The 8,019-nt window shown below is 40.4% G+C and overlaps 1 pseudogene across 1 annotated transcript; it reads left to right on the top strand.

Moving 5' to 3' along the window:
* Nucleotides 1–1,338: 1,338 nt before the first annotated feature.
* LOC308239417 (ferritin heavy chain-like) lies at nt 1,339–1,888 on the top strand (annotated as a pseudogene). Its single transcript has one exon. The product of its transcript is annotated as a ferritin heavy chain-like (transcript).
* The last annotated feature ends 6,131 nt before the right edge of the window (nt 1,889–8,019 follow it).

The raw sequence follows: 8,019 nt of genomic DNA, 5'->3' as shown, positions 1-8,019 counted from the left end.
TAGAAGCATATGGTGTAAGTGCAAAGGTATAACTATTTACTTATCAAGTCAGTTAATAACAAGAACAAAAACTGTCTGCATGTACATGAAATTTTGAAATCTGGGGTTATGGTTGTCAATTAAACTGACATTTGACTTAATATCTAATTTATTCTTGGACTTCTTTTAGTTGCTTAGTATCAGCAAAATTATAATTCAAAGAGATGAGTACCATATTTTTCCGTGTATAAGACGCCCCTCCCCCACACACCCTTTTCCAACCCAAAATTAAGAAATCACTATTTTAAACATTTTGCTGATTTTTCTCTTAAAGCCTTCTTCTTTTGTGGCATATTAAGGAGTTGTTATTCCTGATTTCTCTACTGTCTGATCATACACGCAGTGGGAGGAAGTCCAAATTGTCTCTCTGCAGCTCTATTTCCATGCTCTTTTGCATAGCTGATTACATTCAGTTTGAATTTTGCAGAGTAAGACTATCGCTTACTGGTACTTACTTTTTTTTTTATTTTTTGACATCTTTATGGGTTCAGAATGCTCTGGTCTCTGTTGCATCTGTGCACTCTCCACCTCCACCTCCAATCACGGCATCAGCTGATGTCAGTAACAATAAGGCTCATGAATCGAGGAAGCCTGTTTGACAAGGTATGGGCAGCTATGCACCCATGAAGCTTCCTCCTCCCCTGACTTCCGTGTATAAGACGCCCCTCAGTTTTTAGTTTAACAATTTTAGAAAAAAAAATAGCATCTTATATCTGGAAAAATATGGTATCTGTAAATGACATTTTTAATTGCTTCAAAATCCCAGCATACATTTCAACTAAAATTATTCAAAAGCTTGAACAGTAAGTGGTAATAATAATAGCTACTGCTCATACTATTTCTTATGTACTAGGTATTTTTCTAAAGACTTCATGTATATTTATTTAATTCTCATAAGAATCCCATAAGGTAGTTGTTTCTAAAGTCACCATTTTTCACAGGTAAGGAAAGAAATTGAGACAACAGAGATTAAGAAATGTACTCAAGGTGATACAGCAGGTTTGGTGCCACAATCTGTGCTCTTTAACCATTTTGGTACATTGCCTTCTATAGAAGAAATGCTTCTTTGGAAGTTGAATCACCAAAAATATATAACAGAGTCTTCACGGAGAGCAGCCGTAGTTTCCTGCTTCAATAGTGCTTGGACAGAATCTGGTGTTTGCACCGCAGCCACCACCAGGCCAGTCTTTTGCCCCCTCACAGTGCCCTCCTCACAGCACCTCAGATGCCCAGATGACCCAAGGTCCCCCGCCTCTGCTCCAGTGCTACGCAGTCCAGGCCTCTCCTCAGCCGCCCACCATGAAGACTGGGTCCACCTCGCAGGTGCACCAGAACTACCACCAGGATTTGGAGGCCGTCATCAACCGCCAGATCAACCTGAAGCTCTATGCTTCCTACATCTACCTGTCCATGTCTTACTACTTTGACCATGATGATGTGGCTTTGAAGAACTTTTCCAAATATTTTCTTCACCAATCTGATGAGAAGAGGGAACATGCTGAGAAAATGATGAAGCTGCAGAACCAGCGAGGTGGCCGAATCTTCCTTCAGGATATCAAGAAACCAGACCATGATGACTGGGAGAATGGGCTGGATGCAATGGAGTGTGCATTACACTTGGGAAAAAAGTGTGAGTCAGTCACTACTGGACTTGCACAACCTGGCCACTGACAAAAATGACCCTCATTTGTGTGACTTCATTGAGACTCAGTACCTGAATAACCAGGTGAAAATCATCAATGAATTGGGTGACGACATAACCAACTTGTGCAGGATGGGGGCCCCTGAAACTGGCATGGCAGAGTTTCTCTTTGACAAGCACACCCTAGAAGACAGTAATGAGAGCTAAGCCATAGGCTGCTGTGGTCACCAAAGCAGTACTGCATGTTGGAGATACCTTTATCTTTCCTATAACTTGTACCAAATCATCCAGTCATGTCTTTCATTTGTACAATTCCTTCAAATAAAGTAATTTTGTACCACCCCCCAAAAAAGATATAGCAACTGCTAGAATTCCTGAATTGGAACATGCTAAACTTGGAGTTAAACAATGAATTAGATTTTCAACCAGCTTAAATCTTCATTATTTGGCAAAATTATTTTCTTAAAATATCTTGTTCTGGCAGCATCCTTTAAAATATACACTGAGTGTCCAGATTATTATGCTCTCTGAATGCATAATAATCTGGCCACTCAGTGTATATCCTATATAATAAAAGGCTAATATGCAAATTGTCCCCTCCACCAGGAGTTCAACCAGCAGGCAGGCCGGCCAACCGCCCATGTCCCCTCCCCCTGGCTAGGCTGGCTGGCCGGACCCCACCCATGCATGAATTCATGCACCAGGCCTCTAATATATACATATATATATATATATATATATATATATATATATATATATAGAGAGAGAGAGAGAGAGAGAGAGAGAGAGAGAGAGAGAGAGAGGCCAGATTATTGTGCGTTCAGAGATCATAATAATCTGGCCACTCAGTGTATATGAGATACCTCAGTGCTTATCTGTAAGGTAGTCCCTGTACATTTCAAAACAGCCAAATTTGTTTTCCATAATGACTCCATTAGAGGTTTTCAATTCATGGCTAAAACTACAACCATAAACTTTGTAACATTAGAAGCACATATTGCCTTATGAAGTTCCTTCTGTTTATTAAAATTCAGATGAAAGTATTTAAAATATGTCTCAGCACTAAATGATGTTTTATCACCAGGGTATGAACTGCACACCCTCTTATTCTTACTCTACAACTGTCCCTTGTACCTGGAGGAGAGTGTGTACCTGAGCCTCATCTGACATTTAATTAAGCCCAGTACTCATGCATTGGAGTAGTGACCTCACATGCATAATTCTATGTTTAGGGACATGTGTCAGCTTGACATTCCAGCCACTTTTTTTTCTTTAAACTGACAATTATAGTAAATTTCAAAATCTGAGCAGCAACGTGAATGTGTTTCTTGAAAAAAGTACAGAGAATAGGGTGGGTGCCTGGAAAATATATTTTTATTGATTTCAGAGAGGAATGGTCCAGCCATTTTTAATATTAATTTTAGATCCTTTTTATTAACAACATGTACAAAAAGTTTAAATAAATAAGCACACACAGAGCAGGAGTTATATCTGCATACAAAAAAATGTTCTGCAGAAAGGACAACTAAGTGTCCTAGGAAGCTTGGAGTTGCCTCACTACTTTTCCTGCTAGAACTCTCCATCTTGTGCCTAAAAAGACCCAAAGAAAGCAACACTGGCAGTTTTGGAAGACATAATCACCCCTGCCTTTCTCTGAGTATTTAGAAAATCTATTTAAGTCCCATTATAAGATTTTGTCAATTACTGGCAACGCGTTAATAATCAGGGGAAAATGAAAATGTATGTAGTATTTTAGTACTGATAAGAGATTAAAAAGTACTTTGTTGGTTTAGGAGTTTTAGGAGATATTATTTATAATTTGACATGCTCATAAAATTACTACATTTGGTAATTTACAGATATGAAAACCAAGAAAAATAGAGAAATGATGGAGAAGTTTATTATCTGAAAATAAAATAATTCATCACAAGTAAGTCCTCTCTCCTTTATTTTTTATCTCCTGTCCCTGGTCTGTACATTTCTGAAGAACATAAACTTAGAAATACTTTAAATTCTAAATTTTGGGTTACATAAAAACAGTATGTTTACTATCTGTCCTAACTGATTTATTATAAATATGTGACATATTTAATTAAAATATATAACATATTTTTGTATACTTGTGACAACTATTGTTTATGAACATTGTAATCAAGTTTATAACCTACAAAAAGGGGGAAGTGATATGAAGTGATATTCCTAATCACCAAATCAGAGCAAGAACTAGGAATAATAGACTAGTAATTAGTTGTTTAAGAAATGGAATTATATGTGTGCAGGTTATATATTACAAAACACACAAAACTATTTCTTATTTAATACTTTTGTTTATTTTTGGCATTTCAAAGTATTCAAACTCAAAATGATCCCATTTTGTAAAAGTATGAACTCTCAGATATTTATTGTCATCAAACAGAAAATATCAGGTAAATAGCATGCTTGGGATCCTTCAACCTGTTCAAGTGAAGAGGTCTAACTAGGGCACTGATTTAACTATAGAATGTTTGTAAGAGCAGCAGACAGACCAATGTCCTAAGTTTTATGGAAATATTACATTCAGGGTTTGATTCAGGAAAGAGTCAGTATCTAGGTATAGGAACTCAGCCAAGTGGGCAGGTTGAAACCAAAATATGAATTCAGGTATAGAGACTAGACTAACATGGTGGAAGTGGGAAGGCTGTGATTTGGTGAGCATATGAGGGAACAAGAAACAGCACCAAGCACACTAGAGTTCAGTGTCAATGGAAATGTGGTTAATTCCAGAATCCAGCAACCACAGGATCTTTTGGCTCTGCTCACATTGAAGGGGATCAGAGGTTGGACTGAATTTAGCCTTTAAACCCCATAGATAGCTGAAAATAATATTTTTCTCCGAAGGTGATATCATGAGGAAATCCTGAGATGCACACATTCACAGACACAGACATCACACATTTGTGCATATGTGCACACACATACATTGGTACACATATGATTTAGAAAACCTTCCAAATCATTTTATGTTTTCACTAGTAGCCCGATGCATGAAATTCATGCAAGAGTAGGCCTTCCTTCCCCAGGCTGCTGGCACGAACTTCCCTCTGGCACTCAGGACCCGGTATTCCCTCAGGGCCCCAGCTTCATCCAGAAGGTCGTCTGGAAGGACATCTGGTCTAATTAGCATATTATGCTTTTATAATTATAGATTATCACTACTCAAATGGATTCCATGAATCACAGACACTCAGAACACCTTTTCTCAGATAGATGCACATCCCACTCTTGTCCCCATGTAGCACAACCACTCTGTTGACATCATTGCAGTTGCTCTCTTGCCATTCTAATGACCTTCAAGGACCTGGAGAGTATTATGCTAAGCGAAATAAGCCAGTCAGAGAAAGAAAAGTATCACATGATCATGCTCATATGTGGAATCTAATGAACAAAATAAACCAAAGAACAAAATAGAATCAGAGACATAGAAGCATGGAACAAACTGACAAATCTAAGAAGGAAGCAGAGGTGGGTGGGTAGGAAGAGATTAACTAAAGATCTTATATGTATACTAGAGGCCTGGTGCATGAAATTTGTGCACGGAGGTGTGTGTTCTTCAGCCCAGCCTGCACCCTCTCCAATCTGGAACCCCTCGAGGGATGTCCGACTGCCGGTTTAGGCCCGATCCCGGGAGGATCGGAACTAAACGAGCAGTCAAACATCGCTCTCACAATCCAGGACTGCTGGCTCCCAACTGCTCACCTGCCTGCCTTCCTGATTACCCCTAACAGCTTCCGCCTGCCAGCCTGATCACCCCCTAACCACTCCCCTGCCAGACTGATTGATGCCTAACTGCTCCCCTGGCAGTCTGTTTGACCCTAACTGCCCTCCCCTGCAGGCCTGGTCACTCTAACTGCCCTCCCCTGCAGGCCTGGTCCCCCCCAACTGCCCTTCCCTGTAGGCCTGGGTGCCCCTAACTTCTCTCCTCTGCCAGCCTGGTCACCCCTAACTGCCCTCCCCTGCAGGTTTGATCACCCCCAACTGCCTTCCCTTGCAGGCCTGGTCCCTACCAACTGCCCTCTCCTGCTGGCCTGATTGCCCACAACTGCCCTCCCCTGCAGGCCTAATCCCTCCCAACTGCCCTCCCTTGCTGGCCATCTTGTGGTGTCCATCTTGTGTCCACAAGGGGGCAGCCATATTTGGCCACATGGGGGAAGCCATCTTGTGTGTTGGAGTGATGGTCAATTTGCATATTACTCTTTTATTAGATAGGATAGAGGCCTGGTGCACGGGTGGAGGCCAGCTGGTTTGCCCTGAAGGGTGTCCTGGATCAGGGTGGGGGTTCCCTTGGGGCATGGGGCGGCCTGGGTGAGGGGCCTGTGGTGGTTTGCAGGTCGGTCACGACCCCCCGGTGACCCAAGTGGAGGCCCTGGTATCTGGGATTTATTTATCTTCTATAATTGAAACTTTGTAGCCTTGAGTGGAGGCCTGGGCCAGCCAGGGTGTGTAGAAAGCTTGGCTTCCTCCATTGCCGGGGAAACCCAAGTCTCCTGCTGTCTCTGTGGCTGCAGCCATCTTTGTTGGGTTAATTTGCATACTCACTCCTAATTGGCTGATGGGTGTTGCTTGTGGGTGTGGCGGAGTGATGGTTAATTTGCATATTACTTTTATTAGAAAGGATATGCATTACCTATGGACACAGACAATTGGGTGCTGAAGGCCTGGGGCCTGGTGGAAACCAGGTAGAGGGGAGCAATGTGGAGGGATAATGGTGACATCTGTAATACTCTCAACAATAAAGATTTTTTTTTAAGTATGGTGACCTGACTACCGCTGAAATCTCTCCAAGGGGTGGCTGGCCCTACAGCCAAGATTGCACCATCTTGAAGGGGAGAGTGGCTGTCACTGGGAGCCCAGCCTCACCTCCACCCAGGGAGACCTCAGACACCACCCGGGACCCTACAGCCACACCAGCCAGAGACCAGCTGCTTCGGCTGTGAAGACATGAACACTGATACTCCAGCTTTCCAGGCCGTAGGCTCCTAAAAAGTTTCTCCAGGAGGAGACAAAATGGTGGCTGAATAGGCAGACAGTCCTGCACCTTCTCTCAGAGCAGAAATAAGAAACAGCTGAATTGAATAACATCCACCCAGAAATGGCAAATTAAACACAGCTGGCGAGAAAATCCATGGACAGAAAAGTCAGAGGTTACCTGGAGAGAGTGTTCTACATTCTATTTTTATTTTTATTTTTATCATTATTTTACTCTATCTCATTGTTTCCTTTATGCCAACCCTTTCTTCCTCACTTCCCCTTTTCATCCTGTTTCTCTTCTGTTCCTGCTTTAGTTTTTCTCTCTCCTTTCTTTTTACTCTTTGTGAAAAATTGATCTGTTTTATCTCCTTTATTGATACATTATTATTATAGTGGACTCTGTTGGCTTACTCATATATCTAATTATCTCTCCCATACTTCAAATCCATGAACCCTTCTCTTTCCTCTTTCTTCCCTAGTCATTTTTTTCTTGTTGTTGCTTATTTTATTGTTTGTATTTGTTTTTGTTTTTTTATTTTATGCTTTTGTTTTTCCTCTCTGTGCTTGCTCTCTTCTACTAATAGCATAATTAGTTTCACTCACAAAACACAGGGCTATCTGCTCTCTACTCTATTCTCCCTTTCCAAAAAGAGATGAATATAGATAGATAGATAGATAGATAAAATAAAGGGGGAAATTTTTATTATATATATATATATATATATATATATATATATATATATATATATATATAAATTTTCTTATATATATATTAATATATATATTTAATTATTTTTATTTTTAATTATTATCTTACTTCTTTATTGAGTATTTTGGTTTTTACAATTCTTCTTATACACTCATTCTCTTTCTACCTCCTCTATACTGAATCATGGCCATTCCTCCATTCATTCAGTTTCTTTACCTTACCTTCTAGAAATACGCTCTGCCTCTTCAGACTCAGCTCCCCTCCTTTTATTCTGGGGGTTTGTTGTTTGCATTTTTTGGATTAGTTGTTTGTTTTGTGGCATTTCCTCCTCATATACATATATTTCTTTCCTTTTTTCTTTTCTTCTTTTTCTTTTCTCTGTTACCTTTGTTTTTCTTTTCTCAATATCATTTTTGCAGTCTTTTCTCTCCCCTTATTCTATGGTGGGCACCTTTATTTGGGGTTATCAGTATCGTGAACACATTCGTGTTTTGTTCCCTCTGTGCCATGTCATGTCAAGTTGTATTTTGTGCCTTTTGGTCAACATGGTAGAGAGTGATCCACATAACCAGACACCCTGAGAGGAGCAAAAATGGGGAAACAAAGAAACATCCCCCATACC

The sequence above is a fragment of the Plecotus auritus genome, assembly GCF_963455305.1.
Source record: "Plecotus auritus genome assembly, chromosome: X".
Taxonomy (NCBI): domain Eukaryota; kingdom Metazoa; phylum Chordata; class Mammalia; order Chiroptera; family Vespertilionidae; genus Plecotus; species Plecotus auritus.
This window is presented reverse-complemented; position numbering and strand designations above follow the sequence as displayed.